The sequence below is a fragment of the Stegostoma tigrinum genome, unplaced genomic scaffold (assembly GCF_030684315.1).
Source record: "Stegostoma tigrinum isolate sSteTig4 unplaced genomic scaffold, sSteTig4.hap1 scaffold_153, whole genome shotgun sequence".
NCBI lineage: Eukaryota > Metazoa > Chordata > Chondrichthyes > Orectolobiformes > Stegostomatidae > Stegostoma > Stegostoma tigrinum.
The window spans coordinates 146,206-164,076 of NW_026728096.1; the positions used below are offsets into that span (position 1 = coordinate 146,206).

The 17,871-nt window shown below is 56.2% G+C and overlaps 1 long non-coding RNA gene across 1 annotated transcript in view; it reads right to left on the bottom strand.

Annotated features, from left to right (window-relative positions):
- Nucleotides 1-17,871, bottom strand: part of LOC132207772 (uncharacterized) — a 243,560-nt gene that overhangs the window by 143,661 nt on the left and 82,028 nt on the right. The window contains exon 5 of the long non-coding RNA XR_009443800.1: nt 5,931-6,093. This is a non-coding gene — a long non-coding RNA (uncharacterized LOC132207772). The remainder of the gene's footprint in view (nt 1-5,930; nt 6,094-17,871) is intronic.

Genomic DNA, 17,871 nt, shown 5'->3' on the forward strand with positions numbered 1-17,871 from the left:
AAAAGCAAGCAACTATTTTGAAGTCACTCTTCGAAATAAATTCCATCTTGGTGTGTGAGAGTCCATAGGTTCCTCACTCTCAACGAACCATTCAACTGTCATGCAATTACTGAAACACACAGACAAAAAACATCAATGTTAACAGTCACTAAGATTTTGAGAGTGATTTGGAATTCGTACTCAATACCCCCTGGGGAAAATCTGTTCCAATCTGGATAGTACTCACTTATTACCATCCCACCTACCTTCCCCAGCACCTCCTCCCCCTCTACACTATTTGTTTCTGAGCTCCCTTCCACCCTCCATTTCTCAGGAAGGGTCCTGACCCAAAACCTCAACTTTCTTGAGCCTCTGATGCTGCCTGCCCTGCTGTGTTCCTCCAGCTCCACAATGTGTTATCTCAGACACCAACATTGGCAGTTCTTACTATCTGGATAACTCATTCTCACCTTGTCACAGGTGATTTATACTCATTATCTTTTCAGATGACGCATGTACATGTATATACATAAATATACATATTACACTTTTGTGCCTGAACCACTAACCCAGAGGATATTTTAAAAGAGTCTCTTCATATCTGCATGAAAGAGAAATCATCAAGGTCATAACTTTCATTTTAGGAATAACTCGAACATTCAAAGTACTCACAGTCAGTGTCCCATTTCCTTGACCAGTCAATTTGATGTGAATCTTTCTTACAAGTGGAAACTATAACAGCAATTATATTTGAGAGTCAAACACTTCATTGCATCACCAATATTTCCTTGTCTGTTTGAAGCATAAGATAATGAAATAATCATGGACAGATTGGCCAACAGTGTAATTTAATGTGTGTTATGGCAACTCAAAATCACAACCATTGAAGTGATCTTTAAAAAGCTGCTGTCATACAACAGAGCACTTTTTGAGATGCAGTGATGAACATACTTCCTGAGATGCAAATAATATATGCCAAATTAATTCCAAAGAACACCTTTACAAGGAAAAAGAAGCTAAAAATCTCTTTACATTGCGAAGCTTGTCAGATTGCTATTAGTCAATGGAAATTGTTCAGAACAATTATTTATTCCCAGATGAAAAGGAAGTGTATACATTTCATGACAACAAAATGTGAGGCTGGATGAACACAGCAGGCCAAGCAGCATCTCAGGAGCACTTTTGTCCTCCTGAGATGCTGCTTGGCCTGCTGTGTTCATCCAGCCTCACATTTTGTTGTCTTGGATTCTCCAGCATCTGCAGTTCCCATTATCTCGTATACATTTCATTTTCACATCTTATCCAAGAGAGAAAAAAAAACACCTTCATGAATGCATTGTCAAACAAGAAGACTCACAAAAAAAGACATTTGGCCCATTGAATATTCCTCCATCATTCGGTGATTTCATGGTTGATCTCATCACATTTATCATGACACAGCATTTCCACCAAACCCTCCTTGTAGCTAATACATTCCGATCCAAGTAACATCCTGGTAAATCTCTGTTTCTGGGCCATGCCTTGTCTTTCTAAATATTTTTTCAGTCATCTACAAATTTAGCCACAGCACATGCACCTCTTTCCTCCGAGTCATTAATAAACAAGCACAAGAGCTGTGGTTCCTTCAGCGCGACCTCATTTCTTACTGACAAGCCAACCCTGGCATCTCTGTCCATTTGTATTGGAGATAATGGGAACTGCAGATGCTTCAGAATCCAAGATAACAAAGTGTGGATCTGGATGAACACAGCAGGATGAACACACAGAAGTAGAAGGGTCTCGGCACAAAACGTCAGCTTTTACTCTCCTGAGATGCTGCTTGGCCTGCTGTGCTCATCCAGCTCCACACTTTGTTATCTCTGTCCATTTGCCTGTTCTTTCTATCGGACATGAATCATTGGCTATTTCGTTCCCAACACTTGTCCCCTCACAACCACCTCTCTGTGATACCCAGAGTGATGTATCTGTCAATTTCAATCTGCACCACAAACTCATTCACTTTGTTTCATACACTCCCTGCAATTCAATACAAGATCTTCAGTCTGGCATTTACAGCCACCCTTCTTATCTGCTGCAGCTGAAGTGAGACTCCTGACCATTTCCATACTTTTTGTCCTCTTACTTGCTCTGGAAACTTTGCTGAGCACTTAACAGCTTCTAACTTTTTCCACAATTTTCCATGCAACTGAGCTCACCCACTCCACACTTTTTATTTTAAACGCCCTAGCCCCAAACCTAGCTCTGTATTTTGCGAGGATACTTGTCCCAATATGATTCTCGTCGAGCCTATAACAACAGAACGACTCCCTCCTTCCCCATACCGATGCCAATGTCCCATGAATTCAAACACATTTCTGCCAAGCCACCATTTGAACAATGTACATCTGTAATTATGTTCACACCGTGCCAACTTGCTCAGATAATAATCCAGAGATTATTACCATTCTGGTTCTGCTTTCTCACCTCAGCGCTCATAATCCCTCAGCAGAACCTCTTTCCTCTTTCTTCCATTTCAATGGTACCTGTGTGGACCACGATAGCTGGATTTCTACTCCTCCCACTTCAAGTTCCTTTGTAGCCGAGATGGAATATCCTGAACCTGGGCACCAGGCAGGCAACACTACTTTCGAGACTCTCGATCCTGGTCACAACGAACAGTGTTCATTCCCCTAACTATACTACCTCTGATTATAACCACATTTCACTTTTTATCTCCTCTTGAATGTCCCCCCTGTACCACAGTGCTACAGTCAGTTTACTCATCTTCCCTATACCCTGCACTCTCATCCACACAGGAAGAAAGAATCTCAAACCTGTTAGATAAGATCAAAGGCCAAGGTTCCTTCTGCACTACATCCTGGATCCTTCCACCTGCCCTGTTCTTTGTCATTGGCCACTGACCGAGTTTCAGCTAGTTAATCTAAGGTGTGTGACTGCCTCCTGAAGCACAGCATTCCCTGGTAACTCTGCCCCACGTGATTTGTTGATTGGTAAAAACTGAGATTCCAGTTCATCAACCGTAAACTGGAGTCTGGGGCCTGACCACTCGCCCGTCATGTAGGTACAAATCATCATCTGGCCTGGCATCTCCATTTCAATTACTTCGATCCTAATTTGATTTGAAAACATTCTGGTCTTTTAGTTTGTAGCCTGTAAATATTTCTCCGATTTACTTTCAATCCGAAAGCTACCGATAATAGATTCTTAAACCAGTAGCGATCACCAACCAATGAACCTGGTTCACCCTCTCGGTCCCTGATTCTGGCTTCGATTCACCCTGTCTCAAAAAAAAAAAAAATGCTTATGAACTATCAGGCAAAAAAAGCAAGCAAATGGCACCTCTTACCCTCTGCACTGACTTACCGCATTGCCACCAAGTTCCCCAAAATATATATTCACTTGGTGCATTTCACTCGAGATGTCATCTCTTCTTCCAGAACGTGCAAAGCATACTGATCCAGAGCAATATACTACCTTCAAAACCTCAGCTCTCAGCTTATTACTTTTGAGTACATTCTCAATGCTTTCTCCAAGTCCAAACACAACACATTTACTGGTTTTCCTCTATTAATTCTCCTCCCAAAACTTCCTCCAAAAACCCAAACAAATTAGCCAGACATAATTTCTCTTTCATCAGGCTATGCTGATTCTGTTTGATTAGATTATGATTTTCCAAATGTCCTGCTATTATTTTCTTCATAGTTGATTGCCACATATTTCCAACAATAGATGTCAGACTGGTTCGGTTGTAGTTATCTTCTTTTTGCCTCTCTCCTTTTTAAATAGGGACGTCACATCGGCATTTTTCCAGCCCTCAGATGCTTCTCGAGAATCTGAACCTTTTTGGGAAATTACAGTCAATGCATACACCGACTCTGAAGCTCATTGTTTCGAATCTTAGAAAGTAAACCATCACGGCAAAGAGTCTAATCTGCTTTTACTCCATTAGATTGTCGACTGCTACTTCTCTCATGGTAGTGATGGTGTGGTAGTGATGTGTTTAATTCCTCCCTGTATTCTTTAGTAATAAGGGGATCCTTGAAGTATCTTCCACTGTAAAGACTACCCTTATCTCATTATCACTGATAAGGGGAACTGCAGATGCTGGAGAATCCAAGATAACAAAGTGTGAAGCTGGATGAACACAGCAGGCCAAGCAGCATCTCAGTAGCACAAAAGCTGACGCTTCAGGCCTAGACCCTTTTCTCATTATCATTGTTTCTTGATTTAAAAATTAACCTGGCCGTTACAGCCTAGCATATGATTAATGGCATTACCTCGAAAACCTTCTTGGCTAAAGTGTTCAATAAATTGCTATAACCTGAAAGAAGTAATTCTTCCCTGAATTAATGGGAAACCAATTTGAAAATGTGGCCTCTGGTCGTAAAATCTTTCACAAATGGGAGTAATCTCAACGGATATACACTATCAAGCCTCTTAAGAATCTTAGATGTTGAAAAAATAAGATTGTTTTCAATCTCATAAACGCCAATGAACGTAGTCCCTGCCTGCCGAACTTTCATAAGCATAGCAATCCCCCCTGCCATTTCTCAAATCAACCCAGTCAACATGAGGTGTTCGGCCTCCGCAGCATTCGCTCTGTGGCCGTACATGACTTGTTAGTTACCATCCTGCTGCTACGTCTCTACTTCTATTTACGATGCAGTCCTCTGTCCATCCGAACATACTACCCTTGAACACATGGGCTCTTTTCTTTTGAGATAATGGGAACTGCAGATGCTGGAGATTCCAAGATAATAAAATGTGAGGCTGGACGAACACAGCAGGCCAAGCAGCATCTCAGGAGCACAAAAGCTGACGTTTCGGGCCTAGACCCTTCATCAGAGAGACACCTTATGAGCTGTACCTTATCAAATGCTTTTTTGACATCTCAATGTACTACATCAACTGGAAGTCCTTCATCAGTAATGTTTGTTTCCTTCTCAAAGCACTGTAGCAAGTTTGTCAAGTATTATTTCCCCTTTATAAAAGGATGTTACCTCTGTAGGATGTTCTAGTACACTCAGTACCCTGTTATTTCATCTTTCATTGCAGGCATGAACATCTACCCAGGTTGACCTAAATTGGCAATACTTGCTTACTATTTTGTCCAAGTATCTTTGTAATCATGGTGTTATGTTCACAATCTTTCAATCCTCTGAGAATTTTCCACAATCTAAGGATTCTTGGAACAGTATCATCAGTGCCTCCATTGTATCTGTAGCTGCACTGTTCAACATGAGAGGATACAACTCATCACACCCCTTGGATATTTTCTCTACTGATTGGAGTCATGTTTGGAATTCTGTGCAGTGACATTCACTTTTAACAGTTTGCTAAATACTACCAGGAACAGAAATTGTGATCCAGCGGCAACTAAACTAAAGCTTTCAGCACGGAAGGAAGTCTTTCAATTCATTATGAACCTAATAACTCCTGAAAAGGGCAATACAATTTGCCTCAGTCCATAAATGTTCTTCCTCCAACATCCTGAAATGCATCATCTGTATTTCTTCAAATTCACCACTGAATCTGTTTCAATCATCCTTTCAGCAATACGCATGACAAGAAATCGGCATTCTTAGTCCCCCTGTAGTCTCCGTTGCACACGTGCATTCTTAGATGATTATTTATTTGTGTGCCTGCTTTTTTGCTCGAATGGAGAAAGGTAAATTTCTGTTCTTTTGTCATCAGAGCTATTGCCTCCTCATTCTCATCTTCCTTGTTTTATCCTGTGCTGGAATATTTAATTTATTGACTTATCTGAAATATGTTGTTGAATGGATCGGGTTTTGTAACATTGCATTCCCCATAGACCACCTACCCATCCTGTTGCTTGTTCTAACAGTTATTATCTTGCAGAGTGGAAAATGCAGTTTGAAAGCAATGGAACATTATCGATGAAGAAGTTGATGCATAAATTGCTGCGATCTTCGAAACTACAAACTCACCTTCAATTCTTTCTCGGTCAGAGCATTATGCCGGCGCAAATGAATCGTGTTCTCACATGGGACTTCCAAAACCATGGAATTGAATTTGCATATTGATTTCTTCTTCCCTCTTCAGAAATGCAAAGTAGTATCGTGATGAAGCTTCCAAGGCGATGATTGTGTCCTTCAATGAACGGAAAAGTGACTCTTAGATTCATGGAAATATTTCACTACTTCTATAGACATGAAAGGCAAACATTCTCCCTGCATATGACCCAGTCTCATTTTATCGTATCTTTCTGATTTTACATGCCACGGGATAATCATTGCAGTGTAACAGAAATGTTGATCATGGATATTTATCACTGTTTTCATAAATAATGGCAAATTTTCAACATCTTGCAATTGTATGAAGGCTCAGTCTCATCACACCTCGCCTGCTGCACAAAGACATTCTTACACTGCTTTGAATGTTAGGGCTCAAACAAAACACAATCATGACACAAATGCATCAACACCCCACTTTCAACAGGATCTGATATCCTTGCCAGGCACTGGAGGGGTTGCGGAGACTGGAGAGTGGATAAAGTTGTTCCTCTGTTCAAGCAGGAAAACAGGGACTTTCCAGGAAACTACAGACTGGTGAGTGTCTCATGTCTCAAAGGTATGGGCTAATAAGGGACAGCCAGCATGGCATTATGTGGGGCAGGTTATGTCTTACCAAGTCAGTTGAAGTTTTCAAGGAGGTGACAAGGGTGATCTATTAGGGTAGAACAGTTGATAACATATACATGGATTTTACGAAGGTTTTCAACAAGGTCCCTCATGGTATGCTCATCCAGAAGATTAAGATCCATGAGATCCGTGGTGACTTGGCCTGCCCATATAAGGCAGACGGTAGCGGTGGAAGGCTAACAAAGATAACACAGCATAGGGCTGGAGGAACACAGCAGGCCAGGCAGCATCAACAATGTCAGCTTTCCTGTTCCTCTGATGCTGCCTGACCTGCTGCGTTCCTCCAGCTCCACACTTGGTTAACTCTGATTCCAGCATCTACAGTTCTTGCCGTCTCAGTGGTGGAAAGCTGTTTTTCTGGCTGCAGCTCAGTGACGAGTGGTGTTCCGCATCGATGTGACTTCTGCTGTTTGTGATATATGTAAATGACTTGGTTGCAAATGTAGATGGGGGATTACTAAGTTTGCAGATGATATAAGGACCAGTGGACTTGTGGACAGCATGGAAGGTTGTCAAAGGACACAGCAAGGCACAGACCAATTGCAAACATGAGCGGAGAAATGGCCGATGGAATTTAATCTGGGCAGGCATGAGGTGTTACATTTTAGGAGACCAAGTGTGAAGGAAAGGGAAACACAGTTAATGGCAGGACCCCAAACAGCAGTGATGTCCAGAGGGATCTTGGGGTCCGAGACCATAACTCCCTGACAGTAGCCACACAAGTAGATAGGGTGGTCAAGAAGGCATATCGCATGCTTGCCTTTATTCATAGGGGTACTCAGTGCAAGAGTCAGGATGTCACACTGCAGCTTTACAAGACTTTGGTGAGACCACACAGAGTATTGCATTCAATTCTGGCCGCCACATTACACTAAGGACGTGCAGGCTTTGGGCAGGGTGCAGAAGAGATTTACCAGCATGCTGACTGGAATAGAGGGCATGAACGAGAGGGAGGAGCTAGAAAAACTCTTCGTTTTCTCTGGAGCAGTAGAAGCTGAGGGCAGGCTTGATAGAAGTCTATAAAATTAGGAGTTACATAAATACAGCTAACGGTCAGAAAATTTCTCCCCCGGAGTTGAAGTGTCAACTATTTAAGGGCATGCATTTCAGCTGAGATGGTGGGGGGAAGTTCAAAAGAGATGTGAGCGGCAAATAATTCTCACTGAGCATGTTAAAAGTGTGGAATACATTGCCCGGGGTGGTAGTGGATGCAGATACGATGAAAGCATTTGAAAGGGTCTTTTAGTGAAGTGCACGAATATGCAAGGAATGGAGGACTACGGATCAAGGACAGGCAGAAGGGATTTTTTCATTTGTTGTCATGTTTGGCCCAACATGGTGGGCCAAAGGGCACATTCCTGTTGCTGTAGTGTTCCAAGTTTTATGCTCACCTGTGTCATGATTGCAAAAAGTAGGATTGGGAAGAATTTTTGAGAAGCGTTTGTGAACATTATTTCATGTAAGGACAAATGGGATAAGGATGAGGTGACACAGCACAATCAGATCTTGGAGCCCATGATGAATCATAGGGACCTCACAAGCACCAATGATCAGAGGGATCTCAGGATCTTGATGTGTATGCCTGTTGATCCCACAATGTAATGGACCAGGTCGTTGAAGTGGTTTGGAAGGCAGATTCGATACTTGTCTTTATTAGACTTAATATTAAGTGGTAGAGTTTCAGAATAGGCAGGGCACGTACAACACTGTTGGGCCGAACCAACATTAAGTCAACGATGAGAAAATACAGTGAGCCTTGGACAACGATCAGGCTTGGCCTGATAAAGGATAAGTTACATTTGCACCATACAAGTGCTAAGCAGCAATCAGCTCCAACAAGAGAGAATATGACCATATCAAAAAAATTCCATGTCCTTCCCCTCACATCATCGTTGCATTTATTTTTTTTTAATGTGCAAGTGCAATCCAAGCCATGCAAGGCTACGGGCCAGGTGTTGGAAATGAGGTCAGAACAATTCAGTGCTTGTCCTTGACTGTCAGAGAATCTGTCAGCTTAAGAATGTATTTCTCCTGTATTGTAGACTACTGAGGTGCTTGGCTATCCACTAAACCAAGGTTAACACTGATCTAAAACTAAACTGGGTCAGTTATATAATCAGCAGTAGCCAGGTCCACAGTGCAAACCACCCTGCTGTGGGACAGAGTAAGGCAAATCCAAGTGAGCGAGTGTGGTTGGAGACTCATTCGTTGGGGGCATAGATTCTGTCGCCACATTTGAGACACCAGGGCTGCGTGTTGTTTCCCTGGTGCCAAGGTCAAGGACATCTCTGATTGGTTGCAACAAATTCTTAAAGGGGAGGGTGAGCAGCCAGAGGCCACGGGGCACGTTGGTACCAATGACATCGGCAGAAAGAGGGATGACATCCTGCGGACTATGTGCAAGGAGTTAGCAAAGAGGCTGAAAGGCAGGACCGAGAGGGTAATAATTTATGGGTTGCCATGAGTGCCACATCTTAGTGAGCTAAGTCATAGAAAGATAGGTGAGATGAATGCATGGTTAAGGAGCTGGCACAGGGGGCAGGGTTTCCGGTTCATGGATAATTGGGACCGTTTCTGAGCAAGGGGTGACCTGTCTAAGAGGGATGGGAGGCAAGACGCTGTGAGCGGGTCAGGACAGAGGGGACAAGTCGTTGTAAGCGGGTTACGACGGAGGGAACAAGTGCCTGTGAGCAGGTCAGGGCTGCGGGGGCAAGTCGCAGTGAGCGGGTCAGGGCTGCGGGGGCAAGTCGCAGTGAGCGGGACAGGACTGCGGGGGCCAGTCCCTGTCAGCGGGAGAGGGCTGCGGTGGCCAGTCCCTGTCAGCGGGAGAGGGCTGCGGGGGCCAGTCCCTGTCAGCGGGAGAGGGCTGCGGGGGCCAGTCCCTGTCAGCGGGAGAGGGCTGCGGGGGCCAGTCCCTGTGAGCTGGTCAGGACTGCGGGGGCCAGTCCCTGTCAGCGGGACAGGACTGCGGGGGGCTAGTTGCAGTGAGCGCGTCAGGACTGCGGGGGGCAAGTCGCAGTGAGCGGGTCAGGTCTGCGGGCGTCAAGTCGCAGTGAGCGGGTCTGGTCTGCCGGGAGCAAGTCGCAGTCAGCCGGTCAGGGCTGTGTGGGGCCAATCCCTGTGAGCGGGTCAGGGCTGCGGGGGCCAGTCCCAGTGAGCGGGTCAGGGCAGCGGGGGCCAGTCCCTGTGAGCGGGTCAGGGCAGCGGGGGCCAGTCCCTGTGAGCGGGTCAGGGCAGCGGGGGCCAGTCCCTGTGAGCGGGTCAGGGCAGCGGGGGCCAGTCCCTGTCAGCAGGACAGGGCTGCGGGGGGGCAAGTCGCAGTGAGCGGGTCAGGGCTGCGGGGGCAAGTCGCAGTGAGCGGGTCAGGGCTGCGGGGGCCAGTCACTGCGAGCGGGTCAGGGCTGCGGGGGACAGTCACTGCGAGCGGGTCAGGGCTGCGGGGGACAGTCACTGCGAGCGGGTCAGGGCTGCGGGGGACAGTCACTGTCAGAAGGAGAGGACGGCGGGGGGCAAATCGCACTGAGCGGGTCAGGTCTGCGGGGAGCAAGTTGCAGTGAGCAGACAGGGCTGCGGGGGGCAACTCGCAGTGAGCGGGTCAGGGCTGCGGGGACCCATTGCAGTGAGCGGGTCAGGGCTGCGGGGGCAAGTCCCTGTCAGCGGGTCAGGGCTGCGGGGGCAGTACGCAGTGAGCGGGTCAGGGCTGCGGGGGCAGTACGCAGTGAGCGGGTCAGGCTGCGGTGGGACAATCCCAGTGAGCGGGTCAGGGCTGTTGGGGGCCGGTCCCCGTGAGCAGGTCAGGGCTGCGGGGGGCCGGTCCCCGTGAGCGGGTCAGGACTGCAGGGGGCAAGTCCCTGTGAGCGGGTCAGGGCTGCGGGGGCAAGTCGCAGTCAGCGGCTCAGGGATGCGTGGGGCAAGTCGCAGTGAGCTGTTCAGGGCTGCACGGGCCAGTCCCTGTGAGTGGGTCAGGGCTGCGGGGGCCAGTACCTCTGAGCGGGTCAGGGCTGCGGGGGGCAGGTCACTGTGAGCAGTTCAACACTGCGGGGAGCAGGTCGCAGTGCGAGGGTCAGGACTGCAAGGGGCAAGTGCCTGTGAGCGGGTCAGGTCCGCGGGGGTCAAGTTGCAGTGAGCGGGTCAGGGCAGCGGGGGGCAGGTCGCCGTGAGCGGGACAGGGCTGCGGGGGGCAGTGTCGCAGTGAGCGGGTCAGGGCTGTGGGGGCAGGCCCTCTTAGCGGGTCAGGGTTGCGGGGGGCCAGTCCCTGTGAGCGGGAAAGGGCTGCGGGGGCCAGTCGGTGTGAGCGGGTCAGGGCTGCGGGGGCATGTCCCTGTCAGCGGGACAGGACTGCAGGGGGCAAATCGCAGTGAGAGGGTCAGGTCTGCGGGCAGCAAGTCGCAGTGAGCGGGTGAGGTCTGCGGGGAGCAAGCCGCAGTCAGCCGGTCAGGGCTGTGTGGGGCCAGTCCCTGTGAGCGGGTCAGGGCTGCGGGGGCCAGTCCCTGTGAGCGGGTCAGGGCAGCGGGGTCCAGTCCCTGTGAGCGGGTCAGGGCAGCGGGGTCCAGTCCCTGTGAGCGGGTCAGGGGTGCGGGGGGGCAGTGTCGCAGTGAGCGGGTCAGGGCTGCGGGGGGACGGGCCCCGTGAGCCGGTCAAGGCTGCGGGGGACCGGTCACCCTGAGCGGGTCAGGGCTGCGTGGGGCTTGTCGCAGTGAGCGGGTCAGGACTGCGGGGGGCAAATCGCAGTGAGCGGGTCAGGTCTGCGGCGGCAAGTCCCTGTCAGCGGGACAGGACTGCGGGGGGCAGGTGGCAGTAAGCGGGTCAGGACTGCAAGGGGCAAGTCCCTGTGAGCGGGTCAGGGCTGCGGGGGGCAAGTCGCAGTGAGCGGGTCAGGGCTGCGGGGGGCAAGTCGCAGTGAGCGGGTCAGGGCTGCGGGGGGCAAGTCGCAGTGAGCGGGTCAGGTCTGCGGGGGGCAAGTCGCAGTGAGCGGGTCAGGGCTGGGGGGGCCAGTCGCAGTAAGCGGGTCAGGACTGCGGGGGGCAAGTAGCAGTGAGCAGGTCAGGGCTGCGGGGGGCAAGTTGCAGTGAGCGGGTCAGGGCTGCGGCGTGCAAGTCGCAGTGAGCGGGTCAGGGCAGCGGGGCGCAAGTCGCAGTAAGCGGGTCAGGGCTGCGAGGGGCCAGTCCCTGTGAGCGGGTCAGGGTTGCGGGGTCCTGTCCCTGTGAGCGGGTCAGGGTTGCGGAGGGCAGCCCCTCTGAGCGGGTCAGGGCTGCGGGGGCAAGTCCCTGTCAGCGGTTCAGGACTGCAGGGGGCATGTCGCAGTGAGCGGGTCAGGGCTACGGGGGGCAAGTCGTAGTGCGCGGCTGAGGGCTGCGGGGGCCAGTCCCTCTGAGCGGGTCAGGGCTGCGGGGGACAAGTCACAGTGAGCGGGTCAGGGCTGCGGGGGGCAAGTCGCAGTGAGCGCGTCAGGGCTGCGGGGGGCAGGTCGCAGTGAGCGGGTCAGTGCTGTGAGGGGCAGTGTCGCAGTGAGTGGGTCAGGGCTGCGGGGGGCCGGTCCCCAGTAGCGGGTCAGGGCTGCGGGGGGCAGTGTCGCAGTGAGCGGGTCAGGGCTGCGGGGGGACGGTCCCCGTGAGCCGGTCAAGGCTGCGGGGGACCGGTCACCCTGAGCGGGTCAGGGCTGCGGGGGGGCCAGTCCCTGTCAGCGGGTCAGGGCTGCGGGGGCCAGTCCCTGTGAGCGGGTTAGGGCTGCAGGGGCCAGTCCCTGTCAGCGGGACAGGACTGTGGGGTGCAAGTCGCAGGGAGCGGGTCAGGGCGGCGGGGGCCAGTCCCTGCGAGCTGGTCAGGGCTGCGGGGGCCAGTCCCTGTGAGCGGGTCAGGGCTGCGGGGGCCAGTCCCTGTGAGCGGGTCAGGGCTGCGGGGGCCAGTCCCTGTCAGCGGGACAGGACTGCGGGGGGCAACTCGCAGTGAGCGGGTCAGGACTGCGGGGGGCAAGTTGCAGCGAGCGGGTCAGGTCTGCGGGCGGCAAGGCGCAGTGAGCGGGTCAGGGCTGCGGGGGGCAGTGTCGCAGTGAGCGGGTCAGGGCTGCGGGGGCCATAACCTGTGAGCGGGTCAGGGCTGCGGGGGCCATACCCTGTGAGCGGGTCAGGGCTGCGGAGGCCAGTCACTGTGAGCGGGTCAGGGCTGCGGGGGCCAGTCCCTGTCAGAAGGAGAGGACTGCGGGGGGCAAATTGCACTGAGCGGGTCAGGTCTGCGGGGAGCAAGTTGCAGTGAGCGGGTCAAGGCCGCGGGGGGCAGTGTCGAAGTGAGCGGGTCAGGGCTGCGGGGGGCAAGTCGCAGTGAGCGGGTCAGGGCTGCGGCGGGCAAGTCGCAGTGAGCGGCTCAGGGCTGCGGGGGGCCAGTCGCAGTGAGCGGGTCAGGACTGCGGGGGGCAAGTCGCAGTGAGCGGGTCAGGGCTGCGGGGGGCAAGACGCAGTGAGCGGGTCAGGACTGCGGGGGGCAAGTCGCAGTGAGCGGGTCAGGGCTGCGGGGGGCAAGACGCAGTGAGCGGGTCAGGGCTGCAGGGGGCAGTGTCGCAGTGAGCGGGTCAGGGCTGCGGGGGGCAGGTCGCAGTGAGTGGGTCAGGGCTGCGGGGGGCAAGTCGCAGTGAGCGGGTCTGGGCAGCGGGGGGACAGTCGCAGGGAGCCGGGGGCAGTGTCGCAATGACCGGGTCAGGGCTGCGGGGGGCTGGTCCCCCTGAGCGGTTCAGGGCTGCGCGGGGCAAGTCACAGCGAGCGGGTCAGGGCTGCAGGGGGCAAGTCGCAGCGAGCGGGTCAGGGCTGCGGGGGCAAGTCCCTGTCAGCGGGACAGGATTGCGGGGGGCAAGTCGCAGTGAGCGGGTCAGGACTGTGGGGGCCAGTCCCTGTGAGCTGGTCAGGGCTGCGGGGGCCAGTCTCTGTCACCGGGTCAGGGCTGCGGGGGGCAAGTCGCAGTGAGCGGGTCAGAGCTGCGGGGGCAAGTCCCTGTCAGAGGTGCAGGACTGCATGGGGCAAATCGCAGTGAGCGGGTCAGGACTGCGGGGGGCAAAACCCTGTGAGGGGGTCATGGCTGCGGGGGGTAAGTACCTGTCAGCAGGTCAGGACTGCGGGGGGCAAGTCCCTGTCAGCGGGACAGGGCCGCTGGAGGCAAGTCCCTGACAGCGGGTCAGGGCTGCGGGGGGCAAGTCACTGTCAGCGGGTCAGGACTGCAGAGGGAAAATCGCAAGTGAGCGGGTCAGGACTGCAGGGGGCCAATCGCAGTGAGCGGGTCAGGACTGCAGGAGGCCAAACGCAGTGAACGGGTCAGGACTGCGGGGGGCAGGTCGCAGTGAGTGGGTCAGGGCTGCGGTGGGCCATGTACAGTGAGCGGGTCAGGACTGCGGGGGGGCAAGTCGCAGTGAGCGGGTCAGGGCTGCGTGGTGCAGTGTCGCGGTGAGCGGGTCAGGGCTGCAGGGGCAGGCCCTCTGAGCGGGTCAGGGCTGTGGGGGGGCAAGTCGCAGTGAGCGGGTCAGGACTGCCGGGGGCAAGTCGCAGTGAGCAGGTCAGGACTGCGGGTTGCAAGTCGCAGTGAGCGGGTCAGGGCTGCAGGGGGTAGTGTCGCAGTGAGCGGGTCTGGGTGGCGGGGGCAAGACCCTCTGAGCGGGTCAGAGCTGCGGGGGGCAGTGTCGCAGTGAGCGGGTCAGGGCTGCGGGGGGCAGTGTCGCAGTGAGCGGGTCAGGGCTGCGGGGGGCAGGTCGCAGTGAGCGGGTCAGGGCAACGCGGGGCAAGTCCCTGTCAGCGGGACAGGACTGCGGGGGGCAGGTGGCAGTGAGCGGGTCAGGGCTGCGGGGGGCAGTCTCTGTCACCGGGTCAGGGCTGCGGGGGGCAAGTCGCAGTGAGCGGGTCAGAGCTGCGGGGGCAAGACCCTGTCAGAGGTGCAGGACTGCATGGGGCAAATCGCAGTGAGCGGGTCAGGACTGCGGGGGGCAAGTCCCTGTGAGGGGGTCATGGCTGCGGGGGGTAAGTACCTGTCAGCAGGACAGGACTGCGGGGGGCAAGTACCTGTCAGCGGGACAGGGCTGCGGGGGGCAACTCCCTGTCAGCGGGACAGGGCTGCGGGGGGCAAGTCCCTGTCAGCGGGACAGGGCTGCGGGGGGCAAGTCCCTGTCAGCGGGACAGGGCTGCGGGGGGCAAGTCCCTGTCAGCGGGACAGGGCTGCGGGGGGCAAGTCCCTGTCAGCGGGACAGGGCTGCGGGAGGCAAGTCCCTGTCAGCGGGACAGGGCTGCGGGGGGCAAGTCCCTGTCAGCGGGACAGGGCTGCGGGGGGCAAGTCCCTGTCAGCGGGACAGGGCTGCGGGGGGCAAGTCCCTGTCAGCGGGACAGGGCTGCGGGGGGCAAGTCCCTGTCAGCGGGACAGGGCTGCGGGGGGCAAGTCCCTGTCAGCGGGACAGGGCTGCGGGGGGCAAGTCCCTGTCAGCGGGACAGGGCTGCGGGGGGCAAGTCCCTGTCAGCGGGACAGGGCTGCGGGGGGCAAGTCCCTGTCAGCGGGTCAGGGCTGCGTGGGGCAAGACCCTGTCAGCGGGACAGGGCTGCGGGGGGCAAGTCCCTGTCAGCGGGACAGGGCTGCAGGGGGCAAAGCGCAGTAAGTGGGTCAGGACTGCGGGGGGCAAGTCCCTGTCAGCGGGACAGGGCCGCTGGAGGCAAGTCCCTGACAGCGGGTCAGGGCTGCGGGGGGCAACTCCCTGTCAGCGGATCAGGGCTGCGGGGGGCAAGTCACTGTCAGCGGGTCAGGACTGCAGAGGGAAAATCGCAAGTGAGCGGGTCAGGACTGCAGGGGGCCAATCGCAGTGAGCGGGTCAGGACTGCAGGAGGCCAAACGCAGTGAGCGGGTCAGGACTGCGGGGGGCAGGTCGCAGTGAGTGGGTCAGGGCTGCGGGGGCAGGCCCTCTGAGCGGGTCAGGGCTGTGGGGGGGCAAGTCGCAGTGAGCAGGTCAGGACTGCGGGTTGCAAGTCGCAGTGAGCGGGTCAGGGCTGCAGGGGGCAGTGTCGCAGTGAGCGGGTCTGGGTGGCGGGGGCAAGACCCTCTGAGCGGGTCAGAGCTGCGGGGGGCAAGTACCAGTGAGCGAGTCAAGGCTGCGGGGGGCAGTGTCGCAGTGAGCGGGTCAGGGCTGCGGGGGGCAGGTCGCAGTGAGTGGGTCAGGGCAACGCGGGGCAAGTCCCTGTCAGCGGGACAGGACTGCGGGGGGCAGGTGGCAGTGAGCGGGTCAGGGCTGCGGGGGGCAAGTCGCAGTGAGCGGGTCAGGGCTGCAGGGGGCAAGTCGCAGTGAGCAGGTCAGGACTGCGGGGGGCAAGTCGCAGTGAGTGGGTCAGGGCTGCGGGGGGCAAGTCGCAGTGAGCGGGTCAGGGCTGCGGGGGGCAAGTCCCAGTAAGCGGGTCAGGGCTGCGAGGGGCCAGTCCCTGTGAGCGGGTCAGGGCTGAGGGGGGCAATTCGCAGTCAGCGGGACAGGACTGCAGGGGGCAAGTCGCAGTCAGCGGGTCAGGACTGCAGGGGGCAAGTCGCAGTGAGCGGGTCAGGACTTCAGGGGGCAAATCGCAGTGAGTGGGTCAGGGCTGCAGGGCCACGTCCCTGTCAGCGGGACAGGGCTGCGGGGGGCAAATCGCCGTGAGCAGGTCAGGACTGCGTGGGGCGGCCCCAGTGCGCGGGTCAGGACTGAAGGGGCAAGTCCCTGTCAGCGGGACAGGACCGCAGGGGGCAAATCGCAGTGAGCGGTACAGGACTGCAGGGGGCAAGTCCCTGTCAGCGGGACAGGACTGCAGGGGGCAAATCGCAGTGAGCGGGTCAGAGTGGTGGGGGCAAGTTCCTGTGAGCAGGTCAGGGCTGCGGTGGGCAAGTCGCAGTGAGGGGTCAGGGCTGCGGGGTGCAAGTCGCAGTCTGCGGGTCAGGGCTGCGGGGGCAAGTCCCTGTCAGCGGGACAGGACTGCGGGGGGCAAGTCGCAGTGAGCGGGTCAGGGCTGCGGGGGGCAAGTCGCGGTGAGAGGGTCAGGGCTGCAGGGGCCAGACCTTGTGTGCGGGTCAGGGCTGCGGCGGCATGTCCCTGTCAGCGGGAGAGCACTGCAGGGGGGCAGGTCGCAGTGAGCGGGTCAGGGCTGCGGGGGGCCGGTCTCCGTAAGCGGGTCAGGGCTGTGGGGGGCCGGGCCCCTGAGCGGGTGAGGACTGTGGGGGCACGTCGCAGTGAGCGGGTCAGGGCTGCCGGGGGCAGCGTCGCAGTGAGCGGGTCAGGGCTGCGGGTGGCAAGTTGCAGTGAGCGAGTCAGGGCTGCGAGGGGCAGTGTCGCAATGAGCGGGTCAGGGCTGCGGGGGGCTGGCCCCCTGAGCGGGTCAGGGCTGCGGGGGGCTGGTCCCCCTGAGCGGGTCAGGGCTGCGGGGGGCAAGTCGCAGTGAGCGGGTCAGGGCCGCGGGGGGCAAGTCCCTGTCAGCGGGAGACGGCTGCAGGGGGCAAGTCGCAGTGAGCGGGTCAAGGCTGCGGGGGACAGTGTCGCAGTGAGCGGGTCAGGGCTGCAGGGGGCAAGTCGCAGTGAGCGGGTCAGGGCTGCGGGGGGCAGGTGGCAGTGAGCGGGTCAGGGCAGCAGGTGCAAGTCCCTGTCAGCAGGACAGGATTGCGGGGAGCCAGTCGCAGTGAGCGGGTCAGGGCTGCGGGGGGCAAGTCGCAGTGAGCGGGTCAGGACTGTGGGGGCCAGTCCCTGTGAGCTGGTCAGGGCTGCGGGGGCCAGTCTCTGTCTCCGGGTCAAGGCTGCGGGGGCAAGTCGCAGTGAGCGGGTCCGGGCTGTCGGGGGCCGGTACCCGTGAACGGTTCAGGGCTGCGGGGGGCCGGTCCCCCTGAGCGGCTCAGGGCTGCGGGGGGCAGGTCGCAGTGAGCGGGTGATGTCTGGGGGGCAAGTCGCAGTGAGCGGGTCTGGGCAGCGGGGGGCAAGTCGCAGTGAGCGGGTCACGTCTGCTGGAGGCAGTGTCGCAGTCAGCGGGTCAGGGCTGCGGGGGGCAAGTCGCAGTCAGCGGGTCAGGGCTGCGGGGGGCAAGTCGCAGTGAGCGGGTCACGTCTGCTGGGGGCAGTGTCGCAGTCAGCGGGTCAGGGCTGCGGGGGGCAGGTCGGAGTGAGCGGGTCAGGGCTGCGGGGGGCAAGTCGCAGTGAGCGGGTCAGGGCAGCGGGGCGCAAGTTGCAGTAAGCGGGTCAGGGCAGCGGGGTGCCAGTCCCTGTG